The sequence below is a fragment of the Rhinatrema bivittatum genome, chromosome 1, assembly GCF_901001135.1.
Source record: "Rhinatrema bivittatum chromosome 1, aRhiBiv1.1, whole genome shotgun sequence".
Taxonomy (NCBI): Eukaryota; Metazoa; Chordata; class Amphibia; order Gymnophiona; family Rhinatrematidae; genus Rhinatrema; species Rhinatrema bivittatum.
Genome location: NC_042615.1, coordinates 724,890,417 through 724,903,241, shown reverse-complemented (window position 1 = coordinate 724,903,241; position 12,825 = coordinate 724,890,417). Strand labels below are relative to the sequence as shown.

The 12,825-nt window shown below is 45.0% G+C and overlaps 1 long non-coding RNA gene across 1 annotated transcript in view; it reads left to right on the top strand.

The window, feature by feature from the left end:
* LOC115082126 overlaps positions 1-9,995 on the top strand; it is an 81,264-nt gene extending 71,269 nt beyond the window's left edge. The window contains exons 2-3 of the long non-coding RNA XR_003854083.1: positions 9,351-9,455; positions 9,794-9,995. This is a non-coding gene — a long non-coding RNA (uncharacterized LOC115082126). The remainder of the gene's footprint in view (positions 1-9,350; positions 9,456-9,793) is intronic.
* Positions 9,996-12,825: the final 2,830 nt, after the last annotated feature.

Below are 12,825 nucleotides of genomic sequence, written 5' to 3'. Positions count from 1 at the left end.
TTTAAATGTTCTTAGAAAACATGATGTTGGTATAACTCATTAATCTTTCTGTTATTTAAGTAACAAAATATCTGCTATTTGCCAAAGGAGTAAAAATGGATTTAGTTATGTTTTCAGTTTTCTACAACAGTTCAGGCTGACTTCCTGAAGTTTTACTGATCAGAAAAAACAAATTAGCATCATGTTTTTTGCACTATATTCTCCCCACGTTGTTGTGTTTACTATTATTGTTAATGCAAATAAATGGTTTTATGTCCCCAGTGGGTTTTGGCATTACTAACTTTCATCCACCATATTATATATACAGGCTCTCATGTTATCCAAAAGATCAAGAAGGGACTGTCCTCAGCTCATATCTCAGACCTTACCTCTGATCGTAGACAAAAGGATTGGAGGAGTAGCCTAGCGATTAGAGGAGCAAGCTATGAACCAAGGAAACTGGATTTAAACCTCATTCCTTGTGACCTTGCCTAAGTCACTTTACTTTCTGTAGATTGTAAGCCCACTGGGGATAGAAAAATATCTACAGTACCTGAATGTAATCTGCTTTGAAGTGTGAAAAAGCAAAATATAAATAAAATAAAGGCCTATACTCCTTTGACCTGTACTGCAGATTTCTGCTAAAACAAAAGAAGATTCTTTACAGCAGCTTCAGGGAGTAACCATGTATTAAGGGATGGTGCAAGGGAATTAGAAATCCTAGATAAATCTTCAGCCTTGTCCATCACCTGTAGGACCTATACAGTACCTGCATGTAATCCACTTTGAAGTGCTTGAAAAGCAGAATATAAATCAATCAAATAAATAAATAATGGTCCTTTCCTGAGTCCTCTCCTTCCTACCCCCAACTCCTCTCCTTGGTCCCTCCTACCCTTCTCCACCCCCCATCTCTATCCCACCTTCCCCTCTTATCTTATTTGGTCAGTCTCAGGTCCAGTGGAGAGCTTCAGGCTGCAATGGCAATAGGAAGAAAAATCAGTGCTTGCTCACAGGCTTTGTGGCAACCCTACGTGTCACAGGCTTTCATCGGTAATAGAAAATCCTGTGGGAGGAGATGGGGCTGCCAGAAGACATGTGATTTCATGCCAGCTCACAGGCCCCAAACTGGATTTTCTTCTTGTCACCCCCATTGCCTGAAGATATCCACCCATGGTGGGCTTCTTTTGGCTTCAGGTTGATACCAAGCCCATGGGGCTGATTGTAGTGTGGGAGTCTTAGGCATCCGTCCTGGTTGCCCCCCCTCCCCCCCCCCCCACCTTACCCATCACTGTCCCTGTGTACTACATTACTAAATGGAATTCCTGCATTCCTTTCTCTTCCCCGAACTTCATAGACATTATTTAAAATTGACCCACGGAAATTATAGTCATGCAGAAACTGTTAGGTTGACAACAGTGAGGTGCTTCAGTAGACCCTGTCTTTTCATTTCCAACTGCTGGACCTGTTTGTTTACTCATGTAGTTTCATGAGTAATCTATTCAGTTTCTGTGCTGCCCCCTTCCCCCCTGCCCATTTTTACCACCCAAGACAATCGTCTAGTTTGCCTAGTGGTTAAACCAGCCCTGCATGTGTCACATGAAAATGAAATCTAATTGGCTCATGCAGTCTTTTTGATATCATTTTATTTATTTAAAGAATTTTATACCGTTCCATCTAAGACACTCTGGGCAGTGTACAGCAGTGCTACAAAAACCCAAAAAGCAGATACCTCCTTCACATCTAAATTTGAAATAATGAGGTATTAAAACTCTATGGAGGTAATTTTCTAAGCTTTTCATGCGTAAATGTAATATACTATCGTAGCAAGTCCATTTATGTGCTTAAAGTGCACTTACGGGTTTAAAACCTATTGACAATTCAATGGCATATATTGTAGCAATTTTCAAAAGCCCACTTACATGGGTAAAGTACATTTACACGTGTAAAACCAGTTTTAATTGTGTAATTTTTTTTTAATTAACACCTGTGTCTTTTAGAAGTTTCTAACATTTTTTAGAACTTGGTATCAGAACAACATTTTGTGCTATGAAATAATCTCCTGTTTCTTGTCCTCAATGGGCTTCAGACAGTCAGAATTTAGCACGTAAGCTCGTCATTTAACAGTTCCGCAATTATTTCAAACATTTCAAATTGTTTCAAAAAATTTTCAAATGCCTAAAGTAATGAAAAATTCAAAAGATATAAAAAAAATATTTAGCTCATATGTGCTTCAAAAGATTTGAGTGCTGTCACATTCATTCTCAAAAATACTTGACATGGCCAATGTTTCAGCAAACCTGTTGCTTTCCTCAGGGGTCAATATCATATATCTGAAATAAAAAAATAGAAATTACTATTTAAACAGTAGAGTACATTTAATACCCAACAAAAATCTATGCCTTTTTACTTTAGCTCAGTGGTTCTCAACTTTTTTCCCATCGTGACACACCTGACAGACCATGCTCACATGTGTGACACACTGCTCATTACAATTCACGGCAGAAATAAAAAATAAAGGCCCAGTATTATTTTTATTGTTTAGAATGGCACAAGGGAAAGATACATATTCTGTCTGAACAGAAATTGCATAAATAGTAAACGTCCCACACCAAAACAGCACCAATTTCCAGCACTTAAACAGTAACCACCTTACCTAAGAAAAGGCAACACTGAAAATATTACACCAGGCCTTAAGACACCAATACATCTCCTATTAGGAAAACGGACCAAGTCAGGCTGCTATAGAGCCCTACACAGAAACTACACGCCAGCAGAAAACCTCACCTGAATCACATGTGCTGACCCTCACCTAACAAAGAATAAAGAGACCAAAACGCATAACTAGAAGCATGCAGACAAAAACTGAACTGGAAACCGCAAAAAGCCAGAGTCTCTGTATGCAGTGTACAAAGGAAAAAAAGAAACATCACCCATCCTTATAAAACAAATCAAGAAATATAAAATCAGTAGCAGTAAAACCATCCTAACAAAAAGAACCGATTATTTCAAAACAGCTGATGAATGGAATATCCAATAATAAAAAACTCATATCAAAAATTTCTAAATACCAATAAAATATTTCAAAATAGCAGACACAAAGACCCAATAATGAAAAATAATAAGGATACAAAAAATGTTTTGCTCTGCATACCTGGGAGCGTTTGATATCCAGGTGCCCTGAGATTGTTTTGAATTAGCAGGAGGAGGGATGGTTTGCTTGCAACTTTCTCCTCTCTCTGTCTCTCTCTCTCTCTCTCTCACTGGCTCTTAATCACTCATATGTGCACATGCTTTTTCTCTCTCATTTATATAGGCTCTTAATTACAAATTTACACACATGCTGTCTATCTTTTCACACTTACACACACAGGCTTTCAATCACACACATACATGCTGTCCTTTTCTCTCACAAAGGACTCTCATTCACATGCTTACAAACATTCTCTCTCTTTCTCTCATTTATACACAGGCTCTCAATCACACACATACTCTCTTTCACATATACAGGCGCTCAATCATTCACATACATGCTATCTCACTCACACACACACACACAGGATCTCAAACACACATGCTTGCTCATTCACTCTTTCCCCCTCTCCCATACTAACAGCAGCAGCAGCCTCCTCCCAACCCTAAAGGCAGCAGCAACCTCCTTCATTTTCAGCTCTTGTGAGAAAGGAGTCCCATCGGCCGCGAGGGTTGACATTGTTCCTCATTTTACTCTGAGCTGCGCTGCTCATCCTTCAGGCCATGCCTCTCTTTTCTTCGGGCCGATGCTGCCCACACTAACATGGTCTCTTCTTCCCGTGCACGCACCTGCTGCTCACCACTTCCTCTTCCAGGGCGCGGGAAGAAGAGAGCATGCCGGTGCCGCTGACTCCAGCTCTGCTGCCGCGTTCCGCCTGGGCTATCAGCATTTTAAGCCCGGGCAGAGGGCCTATTTCACTTGGGTAAGGGGAGCAGCTGGGTCAGCGGGGGACCGGGAAGTGTGGCGACACACCTGCGTGTTCTTGGCGACACACCGGTATGTCGCGACATACCGGTTGAGAACCGCTGCTTTAGCTGATAATGTTCCTCCCTCAAAACATGGCTGCACACTCTAAAAGAGTTAATGATATGTTCACTAAAAATATATGAACACACACACAAAAAAGTAAGGTTTGTTTCTGTCACTGAATGTTTGAAGAAGCATGTTTTATTCACATGTACTTCGTGTGAAATGAGTGGTGTTTACTTGATTTGGTGCCCCTGACATCTCATAGGTAAAACAAAGAGGACCTTATAATCAAGAATGATTGAACATCAGAGCTCAATTACATGTGCAAAAAGTCATGAAGGCTCTCTCAGTCCAACACTGTATACAAGCATTGTATTCTTTTAGCGATCTTAGATTTACTTTTCTTGAGAAACCAAAGCAAGGGCCTAGAGGGGTAATTATGATTTATTACTCCTCAAACAGGAACGGCAATGGATATACCAATTAGATACTGTACAGCTGCATAGATTAGAAAAAAAACCCCTTTTTTAAAAAGACAAATAGAGAAGCAAACACAAAAAAGTTATTGTTACATTTAAATAATTTGGTATTGCAACAGCCTTTTGAAAATAGGGTTGGGCCTCCAAAAAAAAAAAATTAGTGGTATTAACATTCTATAATTGTGATCCTGAATAGTGAGCAAATAGTGAAATTGGATATTTGCTTGGTTAATAATGGAGCATGGGTGGAGGGGCGCTAGATAAAATGGAGCATGAGTGGAGGGGCACTAGAAATAATGGAGCATGGGTGGACGGGCGCTAGCTGTCAAGTTCCCACAGCTCCAGAAGACTGCTAAAAGGTCTTTTGGCAGATCAAGGGGTTGTGTTGAAGTGAGCAGTAAGTAGAAAGGGTATTGCTGAAAAGAAAAGTGCATGTGGCAAACAGGCCTCTAACAGGGAAGAGGAAATAGTGGATATGGCATTAGCACTTACCCCTGAATCTACAGAGGCGATTAACGGGGTAATGGATGGCCTCGCTGGGAAGATACATGGCCTCGCTAGATGCCAGGTTACAATCGATGGTTGAGAAGGTTACAAATTTGGTTTCTTTAGTGGGAAAGACCTCAGCGCATGAGGAGGCAGTTGAAAGTAGGATAGAAGAAGTTGAACTTTCACTTACGGAAGCATGCCACAAAATTGACGTGCTGGAAGGCCAATCTAAAGCTTTACAGGAAAAAAATGACAACCTAGAAAACAGGAGTTGTAAGAGTAATATCCAGCTTCCCATCGGTTTCTTTGCTAAATGGCTACCAGAGCTCTTAAATATGGCATCAGGGCTGGAAGGTATTAAAAGCGACAGAGTGCCAGAGTGCCTCTCTGAAATCCATTTGGCCAGGCCAGGTATGGCATGGATGGCCGAGATCTGTGCCGGGTCCATGGCAATCTGTTAGGATTTATGGATATGTGGGCCATTTGGCCGAGGTGAGGGATGGTACCGCCCAGGGAAGGAGTCCCCGAGCCTCACCGTCGGGAGGCGAAGTCTCGGCCGCGGGATGATATACAGCAGAGGTGGAGAAGGAGAAGGAGAGGGTGACTCCTGGAGGCGGGCCATGGAGTGACAGCGCAGATGCTGACATCAGACTCAGCTCGAGAAATGGACTCGGGCAGTAGGTGCAGCACTACCTGAGGAGTGGGGGGGTGCCGAGTGAAAGTACAGTCACTGAAGTCACACGGGGTATGTAGAGATGGTACACAACAAGGTTCTTCGATGGAGTCACAGTAGTGGTCAGCAGAGTGGGGTACACCAGCGAGGGTTCCTCTAGCGACATCACCGTGCAGGTTTGCAACGTGGTTACTCACAGTGGCTGAAGACAAGTAGTAGTTCTGTAGAAAGCCTCGGGAAGCGATGTAGGCAGGAGTCCGGGTGAGAGACCCTCTGAGGAGCGGATAGCCGAGAGACAAGGAAGGGCCCCCGAGGAGCGGGTACCTGGTAGTCTCACACCACGGACGCAAGAACCGGAACAAGCACTGAAGCGAGAGAAGGTGGATTCAGCAAGATGAGCTCGTTGCCAAGTTGTTGGCTGTCTGGGTCGGCGAATTTAAATATCCAAGTTGAGTGACGTCATCTGAGGGGGACGCCCCTGAAGTTCCTGCCAAGACGTGGTTAAAGCCGGCCCAAGAGTGCGCATGCCTTTGGAACCCCGAGGGTGAGATGGCAGTTGGCAGCATCCATGCTGCTCAGGTGGGCCCAGGAACGGAGGCAGGAAGGTCGGCGGTGTCTGCAGAGGCTGCGAGTTCGCCCAACGGAGCCAAAGCAGAGAAAAAGGAAGTGAGCAAGAGAGGTCGCAGCTGTTTGCGGCTGTGGAGCATAACACTTACAGGTTCTATTTTTCTATTTTGGCTTGTATTCCACCTTATCAAACCTGATGGGAATACCCAAAGTGTCTTAAAAATACAGTATAATACAATATCACAAACAATTCATATCAACAAAACAAAATACAATCATTAATAACAAAAATATTAAATAAAATTCAAAATAAAATATTAAGTACAATTCATAAAAAAAACCTCTATCTCCAATAGATCCTACTCTCAAATCTCACTAAGGATTGGATTCAGTTAAAATATAATAAACATCATTGGTTCAATCCATTGGTTAAAGTGAAGATCTTTAGTAGTGAAAACACAAAAAGAGATACTTGAAATGTAAAGGAGAGAATGAAATAATGAAACAAATTTGAAAACACATGCAGCCCTGTACAGAACAGTGACACGAGAAGTTAAGCAAGGCATCGTATCATATAAGACACTATCACAATATAGGTGATTCACTGAGGTTTTTTTTCCTTATAGACTCATAATAGTATTCTTGTTGAGGATGCTGGGTAGGTAATAGAGTGATGACAGCTGTGACTTCACTGCCCAGTGTCTCTAGATGTTTAGCTCCGTGTTGATGTACTGAAGTATGAATTGAGGTTATGACAGCAATAAGGGGCTGCAGATTGCATAGAATGTATAAGAGAAAGGTGTGTGACTAAGGTCATGTGAATGCTGCCCCTCCATGAACAGGAGAACTGAAGTGAAGGCTGGAAAATGTAAAAACTTCCAGATGGAAAAAGGTGTTTATAGAAAAGTGCTGAGTTTGAATGCCAGCAGTGTTTCATGCTGACTCACCTTTGCTTTTGGCAGGAGGGGTGGGGGGACGGACAGACTAGTATATACTGTCTGCTGTCCTTAGTCTCCTTGGACAGTGGTATGAGGATTGGAATTCAAAAGCATGGCATGCTTTTTACCTCTTTGGGAGAGCAAGGAAGGGAGAAAGACCACATGCTCTCCTTACTCACTCTCGGGCCGATACAGTAAGGTGCGGTAGAAAGAGGTGCGTTAGTGCCCGGTGCACCCACGTTTGCCGCACGCACAGTTTGGATCACCTACCGCTCGATACTGTATTTAAATGGCATGCAAATACAAGCCGCGTCCAATGCGCGTCCATGAAGCGCAATCCATTTTACTGTATGGGCGCTATACAGCGCCTATACAGTATCCTGGGCGCGCTGGTACCTGTCATTTCAAATGACGTTTGAAATGACAGGTACCAGGAAGTGGATGGTTCTCCTACAGACCCCGCTGCCTTGAGCGCCCGGCACCAGCAAGCCCCAGCAGCCGGCGATCGGAGGCAGGGAGCACAACAAAGCACCCTCCTTTGGACGGACAAGAGAGACGAAATTTCACAGTCCAAAACCAACCCAATCCAAGCCCCAGCAGAGAGAGACGAAATTTAGCCGCCCAGTCCCAAACCAACCCAATCCACAGAAAAAAAAATGCTTCTCGCACTTAGCCGCCCAGTCCCAAACCAAACCAACCCAATCCAAGCCCCAGCAGAGAGAGACGAAATTTCACAGTCCCAAACCAACCCAATCCAAGCCCCAGCAGAGAGAGATGAAATTTCACAGTCCCAAGCTTTCCCCCAGCCCCCGCTCACCTGCCCTGGCCGCGGCCACACAAGCCCCCAGCAACAGCAGTAGAAGGGTGGCGAGAGAGAGCAGCGAGAGAGGGCGGCTTCAGCAACCCCGCCGGTGAAGATGAATACGTGCACCCCTGTACATCCAATATGGGCGCTCAAGGCAGCGAAGGCGCATGCACACACGCCGTGACCGGCTGGACGTCGGAGGTCACGGCGTGTGCGCATGCGCCTTTGCTGCCTTGAGCGCCCATATTGGACCTACAGGCGTGCACGTATTCACCTTCGCTGGCGGGGCTGCTGAAGCCGCTCTCTCTCACCGCCCTTCTACTTCTACTGCTGCTGCTGGGGGCTTGCGTGGCCGCGGCCAGGGCAGGTGAGCAGGGGCTGGGGGAAAGCTTGGGACTGTGAAATTTCATCTCTCTCTGCTGGGGCTTGGATTGGGGTGGTTTGGGACTGTGAAATTTTGTCTCTCTCTGCTGGGGCTTGGATTGGGTTGGTTTGGTTTGGGACTGGGCGGCTAAGTGCGAGAAGCATTTTTTTTCTGTGGATTGGGTTGGTTTGGGACTGGGCGGCTAAGTTCACCACACTAACGCAAGGGTCAGGGTAGGTGGTAAATTAGTAGGTTAAAGATGCGGCAAGATAGCAGGTTAAAAAGGCGATAGTCGGGGCGCACTTTACTGTATGGGAGGGAATAGCTAATTGGATCGTTTACATACATATACATGCCATGGGCGGAAAGGGATACGCGTCGAGTTAAAGAAGCGGTAAGGATCGGTAAAAACAGATAGTGAATCGCGGGTTAGACTTACGCGGCGAAATTGTGAGTACACAGCGGGTTAGAAACGGGGTAACTGCGGCCGCGTTTTACTGTATCTGCCTGTCTGTTTTCTCTCCCTCCTCCCACCACACACAATTCTATCTCTTTCCCTCCTTCATTCTTTCTCCACCCCTCTAATCCTGTAACTCATTGACTCCTTCTCCCACTCTGATCCCCTCACTCACATCCCCCATCCCCCAGCACCTTTAATCCCAACTCACTTTCTTCCCCGCATAACCCACAGCTTCTCAGATTCCTTCACTCTTTTGGCCTCTCACATCCCATCTCCCATTCACCTTCCCCTCCCTCCGATCCCTTCTCTCACTCTCTCCCTCTCTCCCTCTCTCCTTTTGCCCTCACCAGTGAGGTCACCAACAGCAGAGGCTGCAGGGCTTATATAGCAATGTGATAAGCAGGAAGTCAACATACCCGGGAGTGGCAGAAGCAGGGGGCTTTCAGGCATTCACCCCATGTCTTTTTTTTTAACCTTAGCTGTTGTCCCTCATAGCCTTCTAAACTGAGCTGGGATATATATTGCACAAAAATCAAAGCCATGTGTCTCAGGGTAAGCAATTCCAACACTCTGTTCTTCTCTGCTTCCTCCAACAGGTGGAGGGAGCCATAAATAATCCATGCAACTACTGTTTCCGCAGAGGAGCAAAAACTGATATACACTGCTGGCTCTGCTCCGCTTTCTCGGGTCCCAGAAAAAAGGTGACAGAATGCTATTCTGGGTTGTCCTGCCAGAAATTAAGCCCTCGGTGATGGACAGAAAAAGGATTTGAATTAGCATAAATTTGAAAGGTTTCAACCTTGGCCTTGATGATTGGCATTACTGTTCACAACTTTCAGACTTGTCAAACCCTTTTTGTGACTGTTCTTTGCTCTGCAGTGTCTGCTTCAGTATTACCCCCTTCCTCTTCTGTTCCCTGCAATATAGTAGTGAAGTGGAAGATGGGGAACAAGATGGGAGCAGCTGGATTAGGATGCAGTGTGGCTGTTCTGCTCTCTGTGTGCTCCAGACTCACCCTCTTCTCTTCTCTTCCCTGCAGGCTGCCTGGAGGGGAGGGACCAGAGAAGAACCCCTGCTGCCCTGCCTCTTAAGCCTGAAATGAAATGCCAGAGCTGCATTCCTGGTCATTCCCCAACAAATTAAACCCTGTCTGTTTTTACCCATATAAAAGGGGCTTAAGCCTTTGTGTTTAGTAGTGGTGTTGCTGGAATGTTCTATGTTGTGTACAGACCTGTAAATTAACAATGAAAGGGTGAGCACCATGTGCAAATGGCTGTGCCATATTCTACTTTGAAAAAGTGCTTATCTTCTGAGTTAATAGTCCTTTTGTAAAAGTCTTTTGTTCTGTTTTTGTATTCTTCAGGCCAGTGGTAATCCTGTGCAGCCAAGATATTGCCAGAGGTGGACAAGATGTAAGAAAAACACTTGTAAATCTGAAACAATCTACACTGTGAAGGTCCACCAGGAAACAGCCAAAAATATTTGCAGTGATTAATGTCACTGATAGAACATTAATTGCAGAACAGATTGAGTTTATTAATAGGAAGGGTTTGACCTCTGTACCTGGTAGTGTGTTTGTTTGCTGTTATAGGGCATTTACATTAATTCACAAAGTTGTTCAATTTGAAACTTTTTTTTAAGGAACTAGAAAAACATTGTTCATACAGGTGGTTTAGATATACCAGGGAAGGGGGGAATTAAATTAATATGATGTGATGCGATGCAGTACGGACATAAATTTGAACTAAGTGATACAGCTAATGACATTGTACAGAGAGAGATTCTGATTTGGATTTTGAAATTACCCTCTGAAACTAAGAACAAGAGTAGCAAGGGTGAGACTATCAATGGTGCAGAACATCTACTAATTCGTTTGTTTTTTTTATCTGTTTATTCCCTAAGAAGTAAACTAAGAACAATTAAGTCATTTCATTAGCCATTCTGAGTTGAACTGATACATCTGATACACATAGTTTAAAAAAAAATGCATTGTACATTGTTCTACCTTCCCTTCCCCCATTTTCAGATTCCTTATATATGTTCAAAAGCCTGGTAAATAATATATAGTAGGCAAATTACATAGAAAAGACTAAGAAGTGTTGTATGAAACTTTCTCACTTAATCCCATTTAATAGTCACTTACTCTCATATATAGAACTCACAGAGCAATTTGCAAAACAGTCTAGCTGGCTAAAGAATTGGAACACAAGAGGTATAATACTATTTATGTGCTACAGCTTGCTTTGAATCCACTGCTACTGCTCAAGCTCAGCCTCATAGCACATATTAGATCCGTAACACATGCACTGATAAGGAAACATGGAGAGAGATGATGCTGATAATTGCAAGAGACTGAGCTAGAAATGAGAGCGAGAAGTAAGACTGAAATCTGTTTCTTTCATGATGCAGCTGGAAGGGGAGAGAAGAAAAAGTTTGAGCATAGCATGATAAGAAACTTCAAAAGTACAAAATATATGTTTATTATAGACAATGCAATGAATACTAAATATAAACACTACTGCGTGATGTTTCATAAACAATTTTGGGTAAGTAAAATTTCTCCCAGGACAAGCAGGATGGTAGTCTTCACATATGGGAGACATCATCAGATGGAGCCCTGTCATGGAATACTTTCGTTAAAGTTTCTAGAACTTTGACTGGCACACTGAGCATGCCCAGCATGCCACTAACCCTGTGGCCACACGGGGTCCCCTTTCAGTCTCTTTTATTCCGCTCAGCAAGTTGCCACGCGGTTAGGAGCTCTGTGAGAAATGTTCTCACAACTTTCCTCACGGAAATATTCAAGGTCTACCTTCTTAAATTCATACTCACTGGTGTCCCCCATCGTGCTCCGTTCCCTCTGACACTCGGTAAGTGTTTTCCCATGGTTTGCAGTCGGTTCCCGGCAGCATACCTCTCGGTGCCTGACGGTCACTGACCGCACATGCCACTTTTTTCGATGGTGACAGGGTTTAGAAAATGCCCGAGTGTCCGAGGATCATGTCCATAACAGACCCACACAATATCTGTGTTTTGTGCTTAGGTCCCTTGCACAACTTTTGTCGATGCCCCAGATGCGCACAAATGACCCTCAAAGGCCAGGGTGCTCGACTGGACAAGATGGAGCATTTGTTTGCATCAAAATGTTCTGCTCCATCGACTCCAGTTCAAGTGGCACTGACCAGAAAGGGTCCATCCATTTCAGAGACACTCCACCAGGAACATCATGGAGCGGGTGACTGTCCATCACCAACCCCTTCGAAGGCATCGGCGTCATCATCCTTGGTGCCGGAGAAGGACTGGACCGAGCACCGAGGGAAACACTGGCACCGAAGTGCGTCCCCGCCTGGTGCCGGCACCGACTTCCACCAAGCCGCCTGCAAAAAGGGTCCGGGGAGAGGAGCCCCCATCCTCCTCTGGACCCGGGACTCCAAGGCGTTCCCCACCGATATCGGTGCCGGGTATTGAGCCTCCACAGACCCCTGTGGAGCCTCCAGTAATGCCTAACCTGCCTCCTACCTCAGGCCCAGCCTTCAGGGAGGAGTTGGACAGATTAGTCCAACAGGCAGTGCTGAATGCCCTTTGGGGCTTCCAGTTCCCACTGGCACCGGCCCCCATACTGGCATCGTAATCAGTGCCCTCGATGTTCCCACTGCTCCTCGAGCGCTTGGAGACCCTCATCGGTGCCCTGCCGACTCAGCCCATGCCATCGGACACGCTGGCACAGTGTCGACCATCGAGGCCTCCACAGATCCTGATTCCCATACCGCGTTCCGAGGAGGAGGAGGAGGCAAATTCCAGCCCGATCCCAGCATGGGCTCCACTGATGCTGGAACCTGTTCCAGGGCCATCGGGAATGACGGTGCCTAAGTGCACCTCATCCACCTCAGTGCCATCAATGTCAGCACCACCTCCCTCGAGACAAGGACACTTGGAACTTGGAACTCAGACGAGATGAGGATGCTTGGAACTCAGATGGAAGACGCTCAGACATGGATGGAGATCAAACATGGTCTCAGGAGAGTCAGGTGAGGATTCCGGATACTCCGACGAAGACGAAGACTCGGAATA